Source organism: Pongo abelii, chromosome 1, assembly GCF_028885655.2.
Source record: "Pongo abelii isolate AG06213 chromosome 1, NHGRI_mPonAbe1-v2.0_pri, whole genome shotgun sequence".
Lineage (NCBI taxonomy): Eukaryota > Metazoa > Chordata > Mammalia > Primates > Hominidae > Pongo > Pongo abelii.
In genome coordinates, this window is record NC_071985.2 from 195,348,777 (window position 1) to 195,374,959 (window position 26,183).

At 45.1% G+C, this 26,183-nt stretch overlaps 1 long non-coding RNA gene across 1 annotated transcript in view; it reads right to left on the reverse strand.

Annotated features, from left to right (window-relative positions):
* Nucleotides 1–490: 490 nt before the first annotated feature.
* Nucleotides 491–26,183, reverse strand: part of LOC129059251 (uncharacterized) — a 36,859-nt gene continuing 11,166 nt past the window's right edge. The window contains exons 2-3 of the long non-coding RNA XR_010136152.1: nucleotides 16,729–16,859; nucleotides 491–2,258 (exon numbers count right to left, since the gene is read on the reverse strand). This is a non-coding gene — a long non-coding RNA (uncharacterized LOC129059251). The remainder of the gene's footprint in view (nucleotides 2,259–16,728; nucleotides 16,860–26,183) is intronic.

A 26,183-nucleotide genomic window follows, 5' to 3' on the forward strand; every position in this document is an offset into this window, starting at 1 on the left:
CAATTGCATATGAAGACTTCACAGCATGGCTTTTAGAACATGCTGCTCCCACCAAAAGAATATTTTCCAGGCCAGACTATATCTAGAAATAACTTTGCCCTGTGAAAATGTAAACTGATCCCAGCACTTTGAGAGGCCAAGGCGGGCGGATCATGAAGTCAGGAAATCGAGACCATCCTGGCTAACACAGTGAAACCCCGTCTCCATTAAAAATACAAAAAATTAGCTGGGTGTGGTGGTGGGCACCTGTAGTCCCAGCTACTCGGGAGGCTGAGGCAGGAGAATCTGTTGAACCAGGGAGATGGAGCTTGCAGTGAGCCGAGATGGCACCACTGCACTCCAGCCTGGGTGACACAGCGAGACTCCATCTCAAAAAAAAAAGAAAACCTAAACTGATTATGACTTCCCAAACCATCACCCACCCCACCCCCTGCAGTCCAGGCAGGCCAGGAGTTCGAGACCAGCCTGGCCAACATGGTGAAACCCCGTCTCTACTAAAAATACAAAAATTAGCCAGGTGTGGTGGCATGTGCCTGTAATCCCAGCTACTCAGGAGGCTGAGGCAGGAGAATCACTTGAACCCAGAAGGCAGAGGTTGCAGTGAGCCGAGATCGTGCCATTGCACTCCAACCTGGGCAACAAGAGCGAAACTCTGTCTCAAAAAAAAAAAAAAAAGGCTGCCAGTGGTACAAAGGAGAAGAAAAAATCACCTCCTTAGAAATACAGTTGGCGTTGGTGTTGTATTTGAAATTGCGGCCGGGCGCGGTGGCTCACGCCTGTAATCCCAGCACTTTGGGAGGCCGAGGCAGGCAGATCACGAGGTCAGGAGATCGAGACCATCCTGGCTAACACAGTGAAACCCCGTCTCTACTAAAAAATACAAAAAATCAGCCGGGCATGGTGGCGGGAACTTGTAGTCCCAGCTACTTGGGAGGCTGAGGCAGGAGAATGGCGTGAACCGGGGAGGCAGAGGCTGCAGTGAACTGAGATCGCGCCACTGCACTCCAGCCTGGGTAACAGAGCGAGACTCTGTCTCAAAAAAAAAAAAGAAAGAAAGAAATTTGCACTTTTCGGACCAAAACCTGGAATTCAATGCTGCCAGCATTAAAAGAAGTGACCCTCCTGGTGCCAAAGTATGTGACTGGATTGCCATGGGACACAAAAAGAAAACACAACAGAAGAAAGGGCCATGCCTTCATTCAGCCGTCTATGTACTGAGGACCTGCTGTGTGCTGGGCACTTTAAATATATAGGTAAGCAAAGAGATATGGCCCTACCCTTCTGGAGCTTACAGACCAGTGCAACATGATGTGGAAAAGCCAGTGTCACAGACAGAGGTAGAATAACAACTGTAACAAGCGCTGTGAAGAAAAGGAACACCCGTGACTTCCCATCCTTAAAACAGCAGATCTGACCCAATCTGGGGAGCCAGGATACACGCAGCCCCAGCAGTGAAAGGCTTCATCACTCTGCAGAAGGAAGATCTAGAAGTTAGTGTCAGGTCCAATTGTGCAGCACGTGTATATTTTTGTACATTTTCTCTAACCATACATTTGTCTATTTCTATGTATACATATATGTTTGTATATGTATTTATATAACTACGCATATAGACACTATGCCTAGATGCTTGAGTTAACCATATAGTAAACTGTATGTCATTCTCGTTCCAGAGCAGATTGTGCCGGTCTCAATTAATTCTGTTGTTGACTTTCTGCATAGGAAGCCCCTTCACATAGTGTTTACAGTCATTGGTGTCCAGAGTGAGTGGAGCAGGGAAGAGCCCCCATCCAGAACCAGCCCTTAGCCAGGGAGCATCCCTGTCCCCGTGGACCACATGTCTGAATAGACAGGGGAGTGTGTATGAATTTGTACAAGGGTATGCCTGCAGGCCTATGAGGGAGGCCATGAGGACACAGAGAGTCTCTGTGTGCCTGCATGTGTGCACACATGTGTCGGCACACGAAGCGAGGACACACGTGTGTAAGTGCAAATGCTCCGTGTTCTGCCAAGAGGGGGGTGGAAGGGAGCGCCTCATTTTCCTGGGTTGGCAGTTTTGTGGCTCGATGCCTCTGGGAGTCGGGCACTTGCTGCACGTCCTGGTGTTCCTTACAGCCGTTTTGCCTGCAGCGGTCACACAGTTGAAAAATCTGGGTCCACGTGACTGCTCAGAGACTCCGTGAAGGCAAACAAGTAGGACTCGTGGCCATTTTGCAATTCCTGCTCATTAGACATGTCTGGGGCCTTGCGAGTGAGCTCTGAGGATAAATAAGTATAAATATTATATTTGCCTCCAGGTTATCTTTAAAAATGTATTTCCCTCTCCCTCTACCCCCCGAACCCCCACCAACAACTGTCAGTGCCTCCTGAATGCTCCTGGGTATCAGGAGTGCCGTGCTGAGAGTCTAGGGTCCTGAGCAAGTGGCCTGCTTCCCCTGGGCTTGCCCCCATCACCCAGGGCATGGGTAGCCAGAGGTGGCAGGGCACCCCAAGAGCCTCTCGATGCCCCCTAGGTGAGGAAGGGGACGCCCATGGCCCCTGTGGTGCAGAGAGTCAGCCTCCAAACAACACCACACAAAGAGATGACAGGGAGCTTCGTCCTCGCCAGTAGGTCTGTCTGGCATGGCCAGGGCCACAAAGGAACTGGGGTCAGAGCCATAGGCTGGGTATATCAACCCTCAGCTGCCATGATGCCAGCTTAGGAGGGACTAAGGTCCCCATGTTGGGGCTAAGGAGGTCCAGGCACCTCCAATTTGTGGGTCATTGGATTTTAAGAAAGCAAAACCTACTCAAATAACTCAAGAAAAAAGGGGGGTGGGGAAGGAGATGGGGATTGTGTCCCCTCATACACACACACACCACTACCACACTATGATCTACTGAACTAGCAGTGTTTTCCTGGTGTTCGGGAACTGGTGTGTTTAGAAAGCACCCCATGAGAGCCACCGGTGTGAAGTGAGAAGGGGATGGAGGGGGTCAGAGCCCCGCCGGGCAGGCTGTGAGCGGCAGAGGTGGCACCATCACAGGGCACCTTCTGCGCTTCCCTCCCTCCTCTCTGGGGCTACCGCCAGCATCCGCTCTCTGCCTGTAACAGCCTTTCAGTGTGTGAGGAAGAAAACAGGCCCCGCATGCATCTCCAGGCTAAGTTGCCTCGGCTCTGCCTCATGGGACAATATTTGCAGTCCCCTCACTGACCCCAGCTCCCAGCCACTGTCCTCCAAATGAGCCCCATCTGCCAGCGTTGCATAAAATATGGGTCACAGTGGAATCGGCTCAGTGTGGGACCAGAATCGCAGGTCATGGGCTGCCCCAAGCATCCTGGGAGAGACTGCCTGTCCTCCCTCCCTCTTGCCTGCCCCAGACTCAGGCCAAGCGACCTTCTTGGACTTTATATCGGGAAAGGGGTGGCACCATCCCAACAACATGAAAAATGTCCCCAAATGGCATAAAAATAATAGCTACCATGTGTTTAATACTTCCTGTGTACCAGGCACTTGACTGATGGCTTTGCACACATAATCTTATTTTGTCTTTACTACAATAGAGGTAGTGTTATTTTCACTTTGCAGATGAGGAAACTGAGGCCTAAAGTGGTTGGATAACCATCCTAAAGTCATACACACAGGAAAAAACAGAGACAGGCCTTGAACCTCGGTCTTTCTCAGCCCAAGGCTGTGATCTTAACCACAGCTCTACACTGCCCATAGGATTTTCATAAAGCGACAGAATCCAGCTGCCTATGTGTTCCCCTCTCAGTGACACTAGGGAATGGGAGCTCCAGAGTCACCACATGAAGACCAGAGCTCCTCCAGAATCCTGTGAAGAGATGAAGCATCCCTAATCACTGGAACATGACCAGTCTACATCTACTACCTACACCCAGGATCATGCCATTTCACTTTCTGGGCTCCCTGTGGTGTGATCAGAAACCATGGGCTATGTCAAGCCTGGAAAATGGAACTTGGGTAGTAAGATGAGAAGAAATTCAGTGATGGAAAACCCCTAGAAGGCACCCAATGTAACCCCTTCATTACACAGAGAAACCCATACTTAGTAAAGGGAAGAGGCTTTTCGGTACCACCAAGCTTAGAGCTGCAAATGGAAAATAGATTTCATCTCATATACCAACTCTGACCAGTTGGTTAGCTTTGAGCATTATATTAAGAATTCTAGGGCCATATCTGGGTTCAGTGGGAAGGAATACCGTAGTTAACCAGCAGTGCTCACCATGGCTTCTAGAAGTAATGGCAGTAAGCATGCCAACACAAGACTGGGTCTCAGGTCTCCTGAATGCAAATCCAGTGCCACACAGGCACGAGCACTGTAGTCAATTATGAAACACTCTAGAAAAGCCTATTCAAGAAAATTATGAAACAAAACATCACGAAGTGTCTCAGTGGTTTTCTTAGGCACGACATACTTGGTTGCAAGGAACAGAAACTCACTCAAGTTAGCTTAAGTAAATGATAATTAATTGTCAGGATATCACCGGCAATTTCACAGATGCTCAAGGACAGGAAACAGCACATCTAGCCCACAGGAGCCCAGAAGTGGAATTGAAACCTCGGGAACAGACGCCATTCTCTTTACCTCTTAAAGCTGCATGCGGCAGAAAATGTTGGCAACCTATACAATAGCTAAACCTCGTCCTTCTTCCTTGCTAACAGAATGCAGTGTGTGCTCAGATATCAGGCTATAAAGAGACCAGCCCAAGGGAGCATCATGAATCGTCTAAATCAGCTTTGATAATCCTATTCTCCTTTGTCAATGATTGGTGTATCCCAGTTCTGGGCAATGACGTAGAAGGAAAAGTCTGTATGGAGCTTAGTGGAAGAAGGAGACACATGGAGAAGCTTATCCTTCCCTTCCAGCTTTAGATGTGGCCACATGAGGTTGTTTCCATGTGATCGGTCCAGATTGGTGAAGTATTTCCCCCTGCTCCAATCATCCGTGAGTAGCTCTGAGATCACCTGCTATAGTTGGCTGACCAAGATGAGATCACTCACATTCTGAGGGTAGTAAAGTGAAAAGCTGACAAGAAACTTGATGAGACTTGAACCACCAGCTACAGCTTTCCTGGATTTGCCGCATCTTCTCATGTCCCTCTTAAGTGAGAAAATAAATGGGCATATCATTTAAACCTTTTTCGGTGGTACTGAAAAGCCTCTTCCCTTCTCTAGGTATGGGTTTCCTTGTGTAATGAAGGGGTTGGATTGGGCAATTTCTAGGGGTTTCCCATCACTGAGTTTCTTCTCATCTTACTAAACCTTTTTTAGTTTAGTCAGTTCTGCTTCTTCTTTTTTTTTTTTTTTTTTTTCTGAGACGGAGTCTCACTCTGTCGCTCAGGCTAGAGTGCAGTGGCGTAAGCTCGACCCACTGCAACCTCTGCCTCCCAGGTTCAAGTGATTCTCATGCCTCAGCTCCCAAGTAGCTGTGACTACAGGTGCCTGCCACCGTGCCTGGCTACTTTTTATTTATTTTTAGTACAGACAGGGTTTCACCATGTTGACCAGGCTGGTCTCGAACTCCTGACCTCAAGTGATCACCTGCCTCAGCCTCCCAGAGTGCTGGGATCATAGGCGTGAGCCACCGTGCCCAGCCTAATTCTGCTCCTTGACACTACAATATCCTCCATATTTTATTTCATCCTCTCCATGCTTCAAAGTCCTCAACTGTAAAATGTGTAATAATAAAATTGTTCTAAGGATTAAAGGACATGGTGTATATAAAGCACCTTAAAGGAAATGGTGTATATAAAGTGCCCTGCACAATTGTTAACAAGCTTCACCAGTTACCCTTAGAAATCATTATTATTTGTGCTAGCTGAGGTCCAAGATGGCCATCATCAATTCCTTCCCTGCCTGTAACCATTTTCCCCATCGAGAGGTGGAGTCTATTTTTCCCACCCCTTAAGTCTAGGGTAGTCTATGACTGCTTGGACAAACAGAACAGGGTAGAATTGATATTATGCCAGTTCCAGGCCTAGCCCTTAAGAAGACTGGCCATTTTTTCTCCCCTTCTCTTCAGACACTTGCTCTTAGGACACTTCTACTTAGAACCCAACTACCATGCAGTGAGAAGCCCAAGCCATGTGGAGAGGCCATTTGTAGCTACTCTGGAAACAGCCCTAGCAGAGTTCCCTGACTATAGACAGTGTCAATTGCTATGATTGGCATCCATCCCAGCTGGGCTTGCAGATGACACCAGCCCCAGCCATAGTCTGACTGAAACAGTATGAGTGACCACAAATGAGTAGAACCTAGCCAATTCTAGTCAACCCACAGAACATGAAAGATAATAATAAATTGTTGTTATAAGCCACTAAGTTTTGGGCTGGTCTGTTATACAGCAAGAGACAACCAAAACATTATTCATATATTTATTATGTCTGCTTCTCTGCATTCCCCCATAACTCTGACTTGCATGTGAAGTGGAGTGTGTCCCAGGAGCAGGTGGATAAGCTGGAGCATCTACTTTGGCCCCAACTCTACATGACTATTCCATTCTAGTGCCCAATACCATCTTACTGATTTAGTCCCTGTGTCTATGTTCCAAATGCTAAAAGAATAAATCCGATTGGTCAAGTGGAGCTAGGCGCTCACCCCTAGTAAAATCATTTGTGATCAAGAAAGAAGGTCATGTGCTCCTTAGTACTGTATGGAGTGGGGGTGGGAGGATTGTGGGTGCAGAAGAAATAGTATGTGTCTCTTGCAAGATATCTCTCAATTCATCTATTTTATGTTGGTTTTTTTTCCTCAAGCACAACCTAATTATCAAGGTGGCTTCAGGAGCTTCAGCCACTACATGCTCTCAGGTTCAAGTATATGAAAGAGAACCACACTGTTTTCTGGTAGCTCCTCCCAAAGTCCTGGGATTCACCATGAACAAACTTGCAATCAAGGAGAAGAGATGATCTGATTGGGGAGGCCTGGACTATAGACTCTACTTGTGGAATCTAGAGCCGTTTCCAGGCAAGGGTGAATGGATGTTGGTGTGTGCATGTTGCAGGGGAGGGTACAGGGAGCTAAATAACAAATCCCCACCACGCTCACCAAATACCATGGGAATTCCCAGAAACTTCAAGGGGAGAGGGTGTGTTCTGAGCAATGAATACTATTCTGATCAAAGGAAGGCATAGCTCATTGGTAAACAAGAGATGGCCACTTCCTTAACCTCTTAGCCTTAGGCAAGCATCACCAGTCTCTGTGAGTCTTCTCTTTTCTGGGCTAAACAGTTCTGGCTTCTTCTACCCTTCCTCGTAGATCTTAATCACACCAGATCATGGTGGCCAGGCCAGTGGCCACCCCTATGAGGGGTCTTGCTTCCTGGATACCTCTTCAACACTAATTATAGAAAAATAATATCTCTAGAAACCCACATCATCACAGTCAGGCCCACTTGGGGTAAGTTGGAGGCAAGTCTCTATTTTCTTAAGCCATACCCTTAAACCTTTGTACTTCTAGCTATTTCTCTTTCCCTTGGGGTCCTATTTCTATTAGCATTTCTACAGGTTATAACTGCCCTCCAATAAGGCCAGGTGGAAGGCTTGTCTCCTTAAGAATGACAATTATGTTGCATGAGGTGAAAAGGCATTCTCAGTCCCAGGATGGCTCTGTGGTTTTCTGCCTTGCCAGAAGCAGCCATTTTGGAGGGGGTGGGGAGAAGGGGGCATCAGAAACCCAAACTCTGTCTGGGCCTCTGAGCCATCCATCAGGGGCTGATAGTCTCTTCGTTGGTGGCCCAGGGCCAGGGCAGTGAGTGGCTTATTTCTACTGCATTACAGTTTGAGCCCATATGCAAATCAGAGGACTATGTCTATAAATAAGATATTAGAGTTAAATCAATATTGATTATTAGGAGTTAGTGTTATATTTAAAGCCATAAAACTGAATAAATATGGTGAAAGTGTCCTAAATCTCATAGACAAAATCACTAAGCAAGACAAAGCCACAGGCCTTGGATGGATCGAGCAGTGACCCTGCTTCCCATCCCCCAGAGGAGGTGTCAAGCAGATGGCTATCCCTCGTAGGGTGGGGAGAGGGAAAGGCAATTTGGGGACAATGTAAATGTCTTTCAACCCATTTCTCAGCCACATTCTTGGTTTTGTTCAGGGTCTGTGTTACACATCACTTGGTATATGCTCAGCTGATTTTCATGACTGGTATTAAAAGATTGGTCTATTCAGACTGTCATGATGATTGTATTCATCAATGTAATGACAAATTTATTTTTCTAAGATAACCTTTTTTCTGATTGGAAAGTAACTCATGTTTATTATAGAAACTACAGAAAGGTGACCGGGCATGGTGGCTCACGCCTGTAATCCCAGCACTTTGGGAGGCCAAGGTGGGCAGATCACCTGAAGTCGGGAGTTCAAGACCAGCCTGACCAACATGAAGAAACCCCATCTCTACTAAAAATACAAAATTAGCCAGGTGTGGTGGTGCATACCTGTAATCCTAGCTACTCGAGAGGCTGAGGCAGGAGAATGGCTTGAAGGTGGGAGGCGGAGGTTGCGGTGAGCTGAAATCGCTCCTTTGCACTCTAGCCTGGGCAACAAGAGTGAAACTCCATCAAAGAAAGAAAGGAAAGAAGGAAGGAAGGAAGGAAGGAAGGAAGGAAGGAAGGAAGGAGGGAAGGAGGGAAGGAGGGAAGGAGGGAAGGAGGGAAGGAAGGGAGGAAAACTATAGAAAGATAAAATAAGCAAAGAGGAGAAAATAAAATTCACCCAGAATCCTACTACCCAGAGATAATCACCATTAGCATTTTGGTGTACATCCTTCCAGTCATTTTTCTGAGTGTGTGTGTGTGTGCATGTGTGTGTGTGGTCTGTGTGTTTGATATAATTGTTTAATAGGGTTGAAATAGCCAGGCTGTTTTGCATCATTATATGTACTGAAATTTATTTAATCAACCTCTTATTACTACATATTTAGATTGTTTCCAAAACTAGTTAAATTACTTTTCCGTTTTGTTCATTCTTTTAAAAGTGGAACTAAAAGGTGCTTCTCTTTAATAAATAAGCCATTATTTCTTTGTAGTTGATAAGGAGGAATAAAACCTGAGACAGGAACAGGGCCCCTTGTCTAGTAGAACAAGGGAAGTAACTGTGTTCCTGACTGTAGTGTGTGCCTTAGTGTGGTTCAGAGGCAGTGCGGTGACAGGCTCCAGTGGAAACCCAAGGTCAGTAAGGCCTCCCCACTCAGCCTCTGCCACACATCTCCTCACCTCACAGAGCCTGGAGTCCTCTCGAGGCCCTGCGCTGCACCATCACAGGACTAACTGCTCCATCTGGAAGAGGCGGGGTGCCCTCTTCATTAGTGAGCACTGGTTGGGAATAACTACCATTGCATAGAGCCTTGGCAGAAGGGTAATTCCTGTGTCTACTTCCCACTACTCCACACCAACTATGCACATAAAGAGGGCCCTAGCCTTCACCTGTCTGCAGGGGTTGGGGAAGACAGGACCTAAAGTCAGCCAGCCAGTCACTGTCTCCCAGGAAGCCGAATCCTGAGCAAAGGTGAAAAGATCACGGCCATTTGGAGGCTAACTTGAATAGTGGCAGAGCTCGATTCTGCTTCTTAGCAGTTTCTCAGCTTCCTGCTTCCTGAATCCAGGCTGCCAAGGCTTCCTCAATCCCTGCCTTTCACAGGTGTGGGTTCCTAGCCTTCTGTTAATTACTGTATTAATCAGGGTTCTTTGGAGGATGAAAACCCCCATGATCTGCCATCTGCAAACTAGAGACCCAGGAAAGCCAGTGGTGTAAATTCCAGACTGAGTCCACAAGCCTGAGAACCAGGAGTGCCAATGCAAGTCCCACTCCAAGAGCACGAGAAGACCGATGTCTCAGCTCAAGCAGACGGGCAGAGAGAGCCAACTCAGCCTTCCTCTGCCTTTTTGTTCTACCCAGGCCCTCAACAGATGAGATGAGGCCCACCCACATTGGGAAGGGTGCTCTGCTCTACTCTGCCCACCAATGCAAATACTAATCTCCTCTGGAAATACTCTCTCAGACACACCCAGAAATAATGTTAACCAGATATCTGGGTATCCTATGGCCAGTAGAGATGACACATCAAAATAACCATCACAATTGGTGATGCTGAGTTAGTTCTGTTGCTTGCAGACAAGAATCCTAACAGAAGTCTACTTCCTTCCCACTCCCCTCACTCATCTTTCAAAGCTCAAGTTAAATGTCATCTCCTCTCTGAAGCCGTCCCCAAGTCCCCTAAAGGTAATCAATATTATCTTTCTGCCTCACTTCCACAGCCCTTTGCTTGTAACTCTTAGAGCACTTACTTTATCCTGCCTATTATTTCAAGTAATTTTTTAAATTTACTTATTTATTTATTTTTTGAGACGGAGTCTCGCTCTGTCGCCCAGGCTGGAGTGCAGTGGCGGGATCTCAGCTCACTGCAAGCTCCACCTCCCGGGTTCATGCCATTCTCCTGCCTCAGCCTCCTGAGTAGCTGGGACTACAGGCACCCGCCACCATACCTGGCTAATTTTTTGTGTTTTTAGTAGAGACGGGGTTTCACCATGTTAGCCAGGATGGTCTCAATCTCCTGACCTCGTGATCCACCTGCCTCAGCCTCCCAAAGTGTTGGAATTACAGGTGTGAGGCACCGCGCCCAGCCTATTTCAAATAATTTTTAACCTGACACAGAGCCGAAGTTGCGTCTTACACTGTAATTATAGGAACTTGTTGAAAGGAGCTTATGTGAATAAATAAATGAATATGCATATATATATATATATATATATACACACACATATATGAATAGGTATAACATACTTTGTGTTCAGCCATCAACTGAGTAACCAATGTTAACAGGGACACTGGATATTGTTCAGTATTTAGTGAAAATGAAAAGTCACAAGCCTTTCCATCTTCTACAGATGTGAAAAGTATTTCTGGTCAGGATACATGAACATGAAGTTGTCAGTGTTTCCTAGTGCTTTATATTTGCATTCACTGTGAGCTGGTGCACCTGGCTATTGTTAGACTCTAACTATTTCTCAGTGACTCTGTATCAGGCTTCACAAACTGGCCACCCGTGGGCCAAATGCATCCTGGAACTCTTGTTTGTCCCACACTGGTATTTTTGTTTAATTGACTTAGTTGCCAACATTTAAAATTCAGGAGATCTCACATAAAATTCCAGATTTCTGACTTCTCTTGAAAACTCAGAAGACCTGGTAACACCAGGTTCAACTTCCCAAATGTCAACAATCGGCTGGAGCTAAGCAGTGGCTACTCTTCCTCCCCAGACTCCCTTGGGATGGAGCATGAACTCTCATGCTGACTGCAACCCCCACAAAGCCCACTTCACTCATGCCCTGCCTGGTCCCTGAACATATTACTACCCTTGATCTCCACTTGCAAAGGTTGATCATTAAAGGTGAAAAGATGGCTTCGGTGTTTCCAGAATATCATAGTCAGGAAAAGGCATATCTAGAGAATCCTGGGAAACTACCCTCCTCACTCCATTCCCACCTTCCCTCATGGAGAATTCACCTGCTTCTGCAAAACTAAAACCAAGTTATTCTTTTCTCCTAGAGCCTCCAGAGACACAAGTTCATCCTTCCTAACAGACCAGAGAGGAGGATTCTAGCACCCAAAGTCTCCACAGCCCAAAACGGAGTCAGAAGTCAAGGCCAGGCCTTTTCATCCTGCCATAACCCAGTGGGATAGAATTAATTTGCCCCAATATACAATGAAGAAAGTGAAGCCTGGAGAGGTGAAATGATTTACCCAAGGTCACATAGCTGAAGAGCAGCCCATGTGAGACTCATGCCCATTGCTCTAGCCATTGCCTGGAGGCATCTGGAGCTCAGCCAGGCTAGGGAGGGGTGGAGCCTATAGGTAATCGTATGACTCTCAGCCTTCGAGGTAGTGTTGGGGAATCTGCGGCTCCATGTAGGAGCATCTCCTAGCTAACACAGGGCAGCCAGGATGAGGGTTTTGGCTCTAAGGACAAAGAGCAGTTGGGGGTGGGAGGACGACCCAAATCCCTCCCCGATGGCTCAGTTCATGATGCGGCACATCCCAGTCTCAACCCCAGGCCAGGATGCCTCTGGGCAAGACAAGTTTGGCGCCAGAACCTTTCTGTGCCAGGATGTCAAAGCAGGAGAGAGCGAAAGAGATGGAATTCTTGTTCAGAGCTTGCTATTTTTTCTTTTCATAGGGAGGGAGAAGGGTAAGGTCTTGAGGAGACATCCTTGCCTCCTCTTTCTCTCGCACCCCGCCATTCAATCCATCTACAGACTGATGGCATCGCCTCCAAAACAAATCCTGACCCCACCACATCCCTTCCTGTCTTAGCTTCACAACTTCATTCTAGCCACACAACTACAGTGGCCCCTGTCTCCCTGCCTCCACACTTGACCTCATGCAACCCACTCTCAGCATATAGTACAAGCTTTTTTTTGTTTTCTTTTCTTTTCCTTTTTCTTTTTTTTTTTTTTTTTTTAATTGAGATAGAGTCTCATTCTGTCACCCAGGCTGGAGTGCAGTGGCAGGATCTCGGCTCACTGCAACCTCTGCCTCCTGGGTTCTAGTGATTCTACTGCCTGAGCCTCCTAGTAGCTGGCACATGCCACCATGCCTGGCTAAATTTTTGTATTTTTAGTAGATACAGGGTTTTACCATGTTGGCCAGTCTGGTCTTGAACTCCTGGCCTCAAGTGATCCCTCACCTTGGCCTCCCAAAGTGCTGGGATTACAGGCGTAAACCACTGTGCCCAGCCCAAGCTTTCTAAAATGTAAATCAGAACTCATCTGCTTAAAATCCTCTCAAAGGCTTCTCATTACCCTCAGAATACAATCTAAACTCTCTACCATGGCTTACAAGGTCCAGTACGTTGTGGCCTTTACCTGCCTCTTGAAATGCACTTCCTGCTGGTCTTCTCCATACACACTACACCCCAGCTCCAACAGCCTTTTTCTGTTCCTTGAACCCAGCCAAGATTTTCCCTCCTCAAGTCCTCCTCACCAGTTGTTCCCTCTGCTTGGAATGCTCTTTCACCCATCTTTGTATGGCTGCTCCTTCTGGATCTCAGCTCAAATGTCACCTCCCCAGACAGCCCTTCCTGACCTTCAATCTAGAGAAGTTTGCCTCCAGTCACTTTCACTCACGTTATCCAATTTTACTTTCTTCACAGGACTAACATTAACTAAAATTATCTTATCTAAGTATTTGTTTTATCTGTTGAAGCTCTCTCCCTACTAAGAATCTGAGCCCATGAGAGCTGGGCCAATGTCTGTCTTGTTCAATACCATTTCCCCCAGAGAGTGGCACACAGTAATATGCAATAAATAGTTGTTAAATTAATTAACTAATTAATTGTCCAGGTGAGAGATGACAGGGACCTAAAGTAAGGCAGTTGCATCAAGAGCGAAATGGAAAGAATAAATGTGAGAGGGATTTAAAAACCAGAATCAATAGGGCCAATTCTAAAGAGGAGATGAGACAGCAGGAGCCTCGGGCTTGAACAGCTTGGTAGGTGGTGAAATAAGTCATCAATATGGGTCACGTATGGGGAGGGGACAATAATGAATTCAGTTTTGAAAAGTTGATTTTGAAGTACCTGAGGGACTTCCAAATGATGTCTGGTTGTACGTTGAAGTTCAGGAAAGAGATTTAGGATGCTGGTTGAGATCTGAGGAAATCCTGGCAGAATAAGCGGTAAGTGGCTAGAGCTATGGCTTGATCCTACGTGCGGTAAGAGGAGGGTCTAAGATGCAACCGAAGACAACCCAAAATTGAACAAGACAGGTGGGGCAGAACCAGAAAAGGCTCCTGAGAAGGCATGCCTGGAGAGGTGGAAGAGCAGGAGGAGTGTTGCTAGGGGGCAAACCTCTCAAGGAGAAGGGAGTGCTCAACAGTTTCAAAAGGCAGGAGAAGGTCTGAAGGTACAACTGGAAAGTACTGACCTTCCAGTGTGGGGACCACTAGGGCCCTCCTTGGAACAGTCTCCACGGTGACCTCTGGATGGACACCAGATTGGAGTGGGTTGAGGAGTGAGTAGGAGGGAAGGACATGGACACAGTCATGGAGTTGAAACTCATCTGGTCAGTCTGGCTGTGAATGGAAGGTCAAAGACATGGTGATAGGCAGGGAGGACAAGGGATCAAAGAGTGCTTTTTTTTTAATTGGGCAAGACTGCCATCTATGTAGCCCAAACTTTTGATTGTACGCTAGTCTATAACACGGTTTAACTTCTTTCCTAAAGGGCTGCTAATGACCATGCAAATCACCAAATACAGTGTGTTCTAGGTCCTCAGCAGCATTTATGGTATGAATGAATGCTGAAACTGCCCAAGAAAAGAAACTCTTGAGCCAGGTACCAAATTCCTCCACCAACCTAGGAGAGTAAAAGAAGAAATGACTGTGAGAAAGAGATGCAGTGAGTGATGTAGTAGATAATATGACTCTCAAAGCCTTGGTGGGATGGGAGATGTGGGTGATACAGGGCTCAGCTTTAATGGCCTTTGAATCCCCTTGTGTGGCTCTGATAAAAAGAAGCTGAGTAAAACAATGTAATAATAACAACAAGAAGACCTGGCCTTGGAACCTTTATCTAGATTCTACTTCCAGCTATACCACCAGCTGTGTGCCTGCCTTTTGGGCCTCAGTTTCTCCATCTGCCATTTGAGGACATTGATCTAGACCTTCCCTGAGAACCTGCCACCTCTGACACCATCCCTGAAACCAGTCAGCCTGGATTTATATGCCAGCCCTGCTATTTTCTACCTGTGTGACCTTAGATGAGATACTCAACTGTTCTGTGCCTCAGTTTCCACATTTTTAAAAGTGCTAATAATTGCCCTACCTCAAAGAGCTGTGAGGATAAAATAACAATTAATAAATGTAATACTCTTCGGATAGTGCTGGGTACCTAGAAGGGCACATGTAGGCTTTGGCTACTGTTACTATAGTAGCCATCAGTCCAGGGAGCCCCAGAGTTAGTAGGTGAAGGATGCTGGCCTCATTTAAAAGGGCAAGAGAGAAGACACTCTAGAACAGAGATGGGCAAATTTTCCTACACAGGACCAGGTAGTAGATATTCTGGCTTTGTGGGCCCTATGGTTTCTGTTGCAACTACTCACTTCTGCCATTGTAGTAGAAAGTAGTTGGCCGGGCACGGTGGCTGACGCTTGTAATCCCAGCACTTTGGGAGGCTGAGGCACAGGGGGGTCACCTGAGGTCAGGAGTTCAAGACCAGCCTGGTCAACATGGTGAAACCCTATCTCTACAAAAACACAAAAATTAGCTGGGCATGATGGAGGATGCCTGTAATCCCAGATACTCAAGGGGCTGGGGAGGGAGAATTGCTTGAACCCGGGAGGCAGAGGTTGCAGTGAGCCGAGATCACGCCATTGCACTCCAGCCTGTGTGACAGAGCAAGACTCCATCTCAAAAAAAAAAAAAAAAAGAAAAGAAAAGAAAAAGAAAGCAATCACAGACAACATGCAAACAAATGGGTGTGGCTGTTTTCCAATAAAACTTTATTTACAAAAACAGGCAGTGGGCTGGATTTGGTCCAGAGGTCATAGTTTGCAGACCCTGTTCTAGAACAAATGTCCCTGGAAAGAGGGATAGTGAGTTTTCCTCTCTGGTGGGTAGAACTAAGAAATCCCATGCGTTCCCCATCCAGGCCGGAGCTCTGACCACTCTGGCTGCAAATTCACTAAAAAGCAAAGCTCCCAACTCAGAGAACAAGCAAATAATAAACGAGTTTTGAAAATAATTAAAATTGAAAATTGATTGTCTGGGCCAAAGCAGATTTATGCAAAGGGTCCCTGCTCCACTGGGAGTGGAAGGAGGGTTTCTAAGCTCTGTGTTGAACAAGCTAAGCATTTTTTCAGATTATTCCCAGCATAATATGCCAAAGGGAATAGGCTCCATTTATTATTTCCTTAAAAAAATCAATGAGCTGAAACATTCCCTCTAGACCTATAATATTTATTTCAATGTTCTGTCAATAAATATAACAAGGTTAGCTTTCTATCAGTTTAGTTGGAAGAATTATTTGAGGGAAGTTCTATTTGTTAAGCTCGATTACAGAAAGCAATCAATAGAGGAAAATTCCCTGGTCACTATAGACAAGAAATGTAGAGCTCAGAGGAGCCATCCCAGGAAGGAGATTGATGTCACTGTCCCATAATCCCTCCCTCCTTCCCCCAAAGGTAGGAGATGTGGGTGCAACCTTGAGTTATGGAGTGTCAGGCTGAAGCAGTCCCTATCTGGTGCTGACAGGGAAACTGAGGCCTGGGAAGAGAAAGGGAATTATTCAGATCATAGAGTGGCAGAATCAGAACTAAAATCTAGATATTCTAATCTCAGATTTCTCCCAGGTCTTGAGCTATTTGGCTGGCTCAGGTTGGACACAGGATACAGAGACCCTTGGAAAAGGAATGCTTTTCTCTTTCATTTGAATTCAGCTTTGCTGGACAAGGCTTTTCAAAAGATGGACCCGGGTAAGATGGTCTCAGAAAGGTGTTCGAAAATATGCTCTTCTGTGAGTTGGGAATTTCTGAGGGCTTGGAGAGTTGGGGGAGATACTTCACCAATTTACCCTCACCCTCCAACACAACCACACATACCCACACATGGGACACACACTTTCCTGGCTAAGTTGGCAGTTATGTCCGCTCTCATAGAACTTGAATTTCACCTTTTGGCATTGCTATTGGACTTGGCTAGATAAACCTACTCAATTATACCTCAGCCTTCCACAAGATGAGTCATGGGAAATACAGGATTTGGGGTCAGAAAACTTGACTAGTTGGCTCAGCTCTGCCATATTCTTAGCTGGGTAAAGTCATTTCCTCTTCTCCAAGCTTCTTTTTTCCATCTGTAAAATTGGAATAATAATATTGATACTTTTTCATAGATTAGAAGAAGCATAAAGAATGCATGATATTGCTGGAAAAATAAAAACAATTATTACTATGATTGATTATTTAATGGTTAGTAGCATTATTGAATTATTGGTAGCATTTATTGAATGCTTTCTATATGCCAACATTTAACTAAGCATCTTACATGCTTTATCACATTTAATTCTCATAACAACACTATGAGATAGATGATATAAATATCTTTATTTTACAAATATGGAAAATAAGGCCTGAAGCTTAAATAACTTTCCCAAGGTCACAAAGCTAGAAAATGGCAGATTGAAGACTGAACCCATGTTATCCAACTCCAAAGCTTGTACTTATAACCTCTACAATCAGAAAGATTATGGTAGAATCCTGATCTGGAAGGAGGGAATTGCCTTTCCTACTCCACACCCATATCCCAATCCACCTCACTCAAAAAAGCTAAGTCCCAGGATGCCTGCGGGTCTTCACCTTTCACCTCCTTGAATATCCAAAGGAGGCTTCAATGAGTCAAGTGCTTTATGGAAACTATCCCAAGACATGCTTATCAGCAAGAGGTCTTCAACCTTAACCAACTTCACCTCTCACCTAGAGATTCAATTATCCTAAACAAAAAGTTGTGACAACTCTCCTGATCTATCACTGAGTTGCTGAGGGAATTGGAGAGAAGAATTTAACAAATACAGTTGAACAATTATTCATTGAGTTCCTACCATGCCAGGCATTATTCTAGACACTAAAAATACAAATATATTCCACAGCCTGCTGAGCATTACTCCCTGGATGTTCCTCAGTATATCCAAAACTAAATTCAATGCCCCACCACTCAGTCACCTAAGCTAGAATCCTGGGAATTATCAGGCTCTGCCCCACCTCTCACACCACCCAGCACACATCTACTGAGTCCCTACTAAGTCCCAAGTGGCCAATCACCAGGCCCTGGTCATTCTGAGACACCACTATCACCATTTTTAGATGTTACATTCTGCAGGCCATGGGGAATTCAGGCTCTAGGGAGATTGCCTGGGTAGCCAAAATCATTCCAGGAGATCCATGAAATAATAAACATTGTAGTCCAAATGCATCGGGCTTGACTAGCCCCTGAACACCAAGGCAGTCTCGTTACTCTGAGAACTTGGAGCCCTCAGCTGACTGATCACAGGAAATCCAGTCTTTTGAAGAGTTGTCTTTAACTCTACTTCCTCGGAGATTCCAACTCTGAGAATCTCAAAGGTCGCCATCGTATTTCCACAAACCAGTCCTTGACCCCCTTCATCACAGTGAAAATCAACTAAACACCATAGCCTTGGAACTAAAGAGTTTTGTGGAGTTGCCACTCTTGGTGGCTCAAACAGAACTGAAACTTGGAGTCTTGGCTATCCTAAAGAGAGAACAATTTCTCTCTGTTAGGCTAAGCTGGAGAGGTCTCACCGCAGGGTTCTTGAGCATGATGGAGTTTCAATATTCAATGGTAAAATTATTTAATTCATACATGTAGCCCTTTCCTCCCAGGCAGCAGCTGCCAGTAAGAGATCTAAGCAGGGCTTACCCTAGAGCCACTGACTGGCCTTAGAGAGGACAAGGAGTGCTCAGACGAACATCTGTGCATGCACTAAGGCAAAGTTCTGAACAAACTGATCAGAAACAGACAAAGGGAACTCTTGTCCTATTGATTCTGTTCACTATAAAATATTCTGAGTCCACCAACTTCTCTCTCCATCTCTACCACAACCATCATACAAGTCCAAATCACCACCATCTTATGTCTTGACTACTATAACTGCCTCCTGACTTCCTAAATCCATTCCAACCCTTCCAATCTACTCTCCACACAGCCACCAGGGTGATCTTTTTAAAATGCAAATCTGATCATGTGCCACCCTTGCTTAAAACCCTTCAATGAATTCCATTGCACTTATGACAAAATTTTAAATTTGACTGTCTTACTGTATTCTCTCAAAAGTACAGCTCTGGCCATATATTCACATGAACTTGGGTGCAAGAGATAGTTCCCAAGAGGCACAAGTAGGGAATGGGGAAAATTCACAGGGAGGGTAGAAAAGTTCTAGACATATTCCTCGTTGTCCCCATTATGTAACAGCAAATCTAGCTCCTCTCTCTGTATGCTGGTCTACTGGCACAAAGAACCCAAAATAAATTGGTGGGAAGGAATCTTTGTTTTAGGTTCAATGGAATCCCCTAGTGAAAGTGCCTCATTTCACTATTTCCCGTAGTGAAAGTGCCTCATCCTTTGGGACCAAAACCTCTAAATCCACAGACCCTTAAGATTCTAGGATAAGAAGCACAAGTTCCCCCAAGCTGGTCCCTGGAAATGATGGTGAAAGGGCACAATCCCACTTTCACCCCTTGATCCCTAGATCTATATATTCTAGCCATTGTAACACAACACTACTCAATGGCCATTAGTGTAACATATACACTGCATCCTGGAGAACAGAATTCTAGACTTACGACTCCTCAAACTGCCACCTTAACTGAGTTTTTAAGGGATGATTATAACATTCCATCAAGCCAGCAGCTTCCAAGTAATTTGGTATATAATAGGACCAATGCATCCCAACGTCATTTGTCCATTGTCATACTTCCTTTGCTGTAAAGTGAGGGGTCTTGATCTGAGAAGATGCTATGTAGAATTCCATGTCACTAATCACTCTGTAAGCCCCTGGGTAGTGGTGCTGGCATAGGCACCATGGGCAAGGAAGACAAACCTATGTCCAGAGTTTTGTCAATCTCAGTAAGGACAAATTGTTGCTTCTTCCAGAGTCAGTTGCCACCAAATTGTTGGTCATTCTCCATAAGGCTCAGTACCATGCTAAGGGTTCGATGTTGGGCCTTGCTGTTGACAAGTCACACATTTAGCAGCTGCATTGGCCAGATGTGCCTTGGTGAGAGGAAGCCCATGTTGTTGAGCCTTTGCAGATCCTCCATCCCTGCCACCATACATGGGACAGCTGAGGACAGAGGCTGGTTGACACTCAATGGACAAGTCTTGTCTTCTAGTTGTTTGATACCTTTTCTACATTGGATGCTTTCTCATGAGCATTAATATCAGACACAAAAAATACCAAAATTTTGTGTCCATTCCTATAGGGCCATCCATGTCCCTTATCCCCAGACTCCTTAGCTCTGATCATTTCATCTTGCTTCTTCCAGGCCCCTGACCAATTAGCCAAGCAATTCGCCATTGCCCAAAACTTTATGTATATACCCATGTCAGACCACTCCTTTCTCCATAAAAAGTTAATGATCTAACTGTACTGTTTAAAGATCTCCTGTCAACACTGCCCTTTAGTGTCACCACTATATTGAACTGACCCATGTTTGAATCAACCCAGGATTTTTCCTCCTCCATTAGCTGGTCCTGGGAATCTCCTGACAAGGGGATATATATGAGCTGAGAGGAAGGTGTTGGTTCAACAAAGATAGATGACATGGGAGTCTATCCCACCTGTTCATGCACTTACTTGAGCCTCTGAACCTGTTCAGATCTGACTCAAATGTACCATTTCCTTCATATGATGGATTGCTAATTTGTCTAGCCAACCTTGTGACTCAGATATGATAATACCTAGCTCATGATGGCCAGCTCTGGCCATATATTCACTTAATGGTCTATGGTCAGGTGCTCAGTTTCTGTTAGGGCCCAGTAACACCCCCAGGAGCTGATTTTTCAAGCACTGAGTAGTTCTCTGCTAAAGAAGGCATAGCCTTGCTCTATAACTCTAAGGATTTCCACTGTGAGTCTCCTAATAAAGCTTGCCAGACTACAGATACCTCTAACACTATTGGTTTACCAGGTCATATGGCACAAGAAATAGGGAAGTTTTCACTGCAGCCCAGGCTTGCTGCTGAGTCCTCTTTTGATCTAAGACCCATTCAAAACTGACAGTTTCCTGGGCCACTCAATAAATGGGTTAGAACACTATTCCCAACTATAAGTATTCACTACCTCAAAACTCCAAATAGGCCTACCAAGAACTATGCCTCTATCTTTATGGTAGGAGATTCAAGGAGCAATACCTCTAAACACTTGATCAGTGCTTCAAGTCCTGAATCTTCGTAAGCTTTATGTCCTCTTGACATGCATGTCTCTTACTAGAACAACCAACTATTTGCCACTTCCTGTTCGTTGGATTTGTTGAGAATGATGCCATCAGTATAGTGGACCAGCATGATGTTTTTGGAATGTCAAGACAATCAAAGTCCTTTTAGATGATAGTGTGACAAAGAGAAAGAAAATCAACATAGCCTTGAGGCAGAACAGTAAATATATATTGCTATCCTTCTCATGTGAATACAAACTGCTTCTAATCCTTTTTTCTGATGTGAATTGAAAAGATCAAATACCGTGTATCAAATGCTGGAGGCTATGTTGATCTGTTCTACTAAAGATACCATATCCAGCACAGCAGCTACAATCAGAACTCCCCCTTGTTTTGGTGGTCCACTGGTCATTATCCTTGACCAATCTGGATTTTTAGGGTCCCTATCAATAAATTGAATGGGAATGTGGTGGGGAAAACCAATTCCTAAATCCTTTAAGCCTTTGGTGGCAGCACTAATTTCTACAATGCCACCTAAGATATGGAATTGCTTTGGATTTAACATCTTGGCCAAAGAGTTAAAGAGCATTTTAAAAGACCTCAACTTGGGCTTCAGAACCAATATGAAAGTTTTGTCAACTACTAAGTATAACCATGCTAATTACATACTCAGAAACGAGGAAAATGAACAAACCTTCAGTGTGGGCAACTATTGGACCCACTGTAAGACAGAGTTAAACCAGGGTTCCCTTATCACCTGCCCTCAATATGCCCAATTCTAATATGGAAGCGATTGTGGCATTTGCATTCCCAGCTGACTCGATGCTCAACAGCTCTCAAAAAGTTGTATTGCTTCCTCTTTCCCTCATGTACAGGTATTCTGATAAATAGCTACAAGTCTCTTTGGAGAAGGATTGAGGAGACATTTATCGTAAATACTTGAAGTGGCTTTGCAGAGTCCTTCCTCAAGGGGACATGGCCTCCTCCTCAATCAATGGACTCTGGGTCTGAAAAGGGGCTCAGATTTGGAAAATGGCTAAAGATTCATTATTTTCTATTATGGAAGCTGCCATAGGCCTTGATCTTTTTTGCTCACCTGTTCTTGATCTTTTTTGGTTATATAAGGTAAGTAATACCTTGTGGGCTGTCCATATGTCCAGCTCCTAGGAACATGGTCTATTAGCTATCAGCACAGATCCTTTGGGTGAAGACCTCTAGCTGCCACTTGACTCTACTGCTTGATGTGGCAAACAAGTCCACCTTTCCTCTATTACCCGCTGGCACCTGGTCTCTCCTATTCCAAAATTCCATCATTCCCATTGTCATCGAGGAGCCCAGTTCCAGTGCAGCATCTCTTACCCTCAACCCTGCCTGCAGACGATAGCCACTACTGAGCTCCTCAATAATATTGTGTATCCCTAACTAGTGTCTTTCTTATTGCTTTAGTGAGAGGAGTATCCTCTGGACTTTTCTAGAAAACATAGTCAGTGGGTATCATAGTCTCACATCACATCTGTAAGTCTTCTGATTCCTTCCTCAATACTCTACCAGCAATTCCAGCATCCCTCCATCTAATTAGCTGCAGGTCCAAGCTTCATGGAGACATCCTGGTAGCATCTTAGCACTGACTCCAAGTGTCCTTGCCAGGCATTAAATCCTTAATCCCAGGAAAGGATTCCTAGATCAATAAACACTCCTTGATCTACACTTATATTTCCACCCCCAACCCCACCCGAGTCTGGGATCCACCTCTACATGGATCCCCCTGCTTCCTCCTGGTACATGTTGGCAGCTTATTTGGCAATTTTGTTGAATGAGCTATTTCCTCCTGGAGCAGGGTCTGGACTTATCTGCTCAAGCTATGCTGAGACCTGACCCTGGTTAGTTTTTCTGCTTCTAGGTGACTTTGAGACTCTCTCCATTAAGAATGGGAGAGCCACAACATGGAAGGTGCCTGGGTCCCTGATTTCCACTTGGAAGAAAACCACCACTTATCAGAATATCTATTTTGGAGACAACAAATAAACATTTTTTCTGTTAAGATACCAAGATGTTAAAGGTTTATCTGTTAGAGCAGCTGGCCTTGCCTTAACTAATATAATGCTCTAGTTACCTCCAGGCCTCAGAATCCAGAACAAACTGAACCAAGTCTCCAGAAAGAGGAGGAAAATGTCCCCTCCAGCTAAATTCTACCACATACCTCCTCATTTTCTGCTCCAGGATTCACTTCTTCCCAGAATGACTGAAATTGGAAACGTCAGTCCCTTCTAAGAGAAGTCTTGCCCCCCAACCCACATAAGTGCCATCAAACTCTAAAGCCTTAACAAGCAATAATTAGCATTAACACATTTCCTGAAGTCTGAGGTTTTCTGCCTTAATCCTACATATGGGTTCTCACCAGCCCCACAGGTGGGGCTAACTAGGCAAACTGTGCTCAGTCTAGTTTTTTTGAGCTGACCACAGCCCAAACATTTCAAAAAGTCTCACCCATGTTGACCTTATTTTAAAAAAAATGACTTTTTAATCAAATGAGAAGAAAAAGAAGAGAAAGATGAAAAGGAGAAAAAAGAGGAAGAGAGGTAGGAGGACTGTTTGTAAAAGATGCTACTTTGCTATCAGTACCCCACAAGTCATCCACACCGGAGACCTTAGGAGGCATCTGTTTTGTCAGAATACAGGCCAGAAAGTAGTACGGTGTCTGAGAAGGAACTCTACTCCTAGCATCTGGAGAGCCGATTCTGGATCTGACTCCACCACTCACTGGCCCTGAGTCTTGTCTACTCTCTGGGTCTTGGTTTTTGCATCTGGAGATAATTCCTATTTCTCAGGCCACAGAAGCTAGAGGTGAGAATAAGAGTAAATAATAGCCCAAAATAGATGGAAATGGATATGCCATCACTGCTTCAGTTCCGCAGCCACTATCACTGCCACTGAAACCACTATGGTACCATTCAATCATTCATGCAGCAAACATACATTGCATGTGCTAGGAATACAAGAATAACAAGGAAGCCATGGCGCCTGCTCTCCTAGAGCTTACATTCTAGTGGAAGAAACAAGTGTTCATCACATAATCAAACAAATTAGTATATAATTACAAACTGACATAAATATTCTGAAGGAAAGCAACACATTCTATGAGAGCAAATAAAGAATAAGCTGGCTTAAATGCTTCTCCAAGGACGTAACATTTGAACTGACATCTGAAGCATGCGTAGGAGTTAACCAGGCAAAAAGGAGAGGGTGGGGGAAGAACATTCTGAGCAGATGGTATAACAGGTGCCAAGGCTCTGCGATGGGGGAGAGGGACAGGAATGTGTCGGTGAAAGTAAAAGGCCAAAGGGGAGACTGCTGTGAAATGAGGCTGGAGAGGCAGGCAAGGCTGAATCCTGTGGTCTTAAGAACACATTAAAGGTGTCGATCTTCTTGGTAAGCGCAATGGGAGGCCAGTGAAGAGATTCAGACAGGGGAAGGAACGTGACCAGATTGGTGTTTGGAAAGGATCACGATGGCTCTGGTATGGACAATGAATTGGAGGGAACAGGAATAGAAGCAAAAAGGCAGTTAGGAGCCCTTCACAGTAATCCAGGAAAGAGATGATGGAGGCTTAGACCATGGGTGTAAAATCAACAAGACTTGGGGGATGGGTGGATAATGGGCTACGAGCAGCTGCTGCTGACATCTTGTGCCCTCCGTGTCTCATAAAATTTATAAGGTTCTTTTGGTTTCGAACAATGGAATCTCATCTTACACAGAGGTTAGATTTTGAAGTCTGTGCATAAGACAAGAACTGCATATAGTCTAAAGTACCCTTGAAAAACTCAAACCACTCATAAAGTACAGTATACATGGGTTTGTTTATACAGCCATGAACAGAAATTTTTAGGCACACTAAAGTTAGAGAGCCACCGAACTAGAATAAAGAAAGCAACAGAAGGAAAGCCCATATGCAAATGTCTGGGCATTCAAATCACTCTGCCTTTACGACAACTATTCAAATCCCTTGCAGTGAATGAGGGGATTTGGGGGAGGGGGAGGGGAAGGAAAGAAATGTACATGTAGGAGGCAGGGGTAGGAATCTTTTTAATGGTCCCACTTTCCTGAATATTTATTCCATTCAGTGTTACTATGACGCCTTTACAACTCTAACACATGTTAATATATTAGTTGTTTATATTAGTTGGGCTGCTAATATAGTGTTGGATTCCTACCACAGTATCTACCCAGTCTCTACTCCTTCTTCCCTGAAGGTGAGTTCTTTCCCCAGAGCCCTGCCTCTATCCCGCTCCAGATATACCTAAATGTTAAGTTGAGCTCAAGATGAGTCAGGGCCCTTGTGTCACACAGGATAGGCTTAGTCATGCTGCCAGAACAAACAACCCCTTAATCTTAGCAGCTTCAAATAGCAAATACTATTTCTCACTCATGCCACTTGTGCATCTTGGGTTGGTTGGGGCTCTGCTCCATGTATCCTCACTCAACTGATGGAGCAGACACCATCTCGAACATTGCCAGTCTCCAAGGCAGAGGAAAAGAGCTCTGAAGGGCTTCATGCAGCAATTAAATGCCCATACATGGCACGAGTCACTTCCATTCACAACTCATTGGCCAGAATTAATCACTAGACTTCACCCAACCACAAGAGGGCCAAGAAGTACAATCCTTCCATGTGTTCAGCAGGTGCATCGCCAGAAATATTTGACAAACAACACTAATGACTTCCACATGCTCTAAAGGTACAATGACATGAGAGAGAAGAGACAAGCTTTAATTATTAAGCCTGTGTTTGGTTCTGGGGCCCTGGGTAACCATGTGGCTGAATAAAGTGTGCCCTACTCATGCACCAGGGGCAGAGTCTGTGCCCAGAAATAGACTCCAGACAGCATTTGGACTGCTATCTTGGAAATTAAAGCGATGTCCCCATACAGGCAGCTGACAGCCTGTGGCTTGGCTTCACTACCTCTTTACCCCCTGCCCAGGATCTATGGGGACCAAACACAGAATGAGGAATATTGGGGCTGGAGCTCACTCTGTCATCAGAAATCTCTGACAGCTCCTGGAAGTGCATGGGTTAGGGACAAGGCTATATAGATGAATCCCTGCCCTCAAGGAGTTCCCAGTGTCATGGTGTTACATGCTGTGGTAGTTTCCTTTACTCCTTCTCATCCCTAGATGCAAATGATGCTCCTCCCATCAGCAGGCGGAGCTTATTTCCCCTCCCCTTGAATC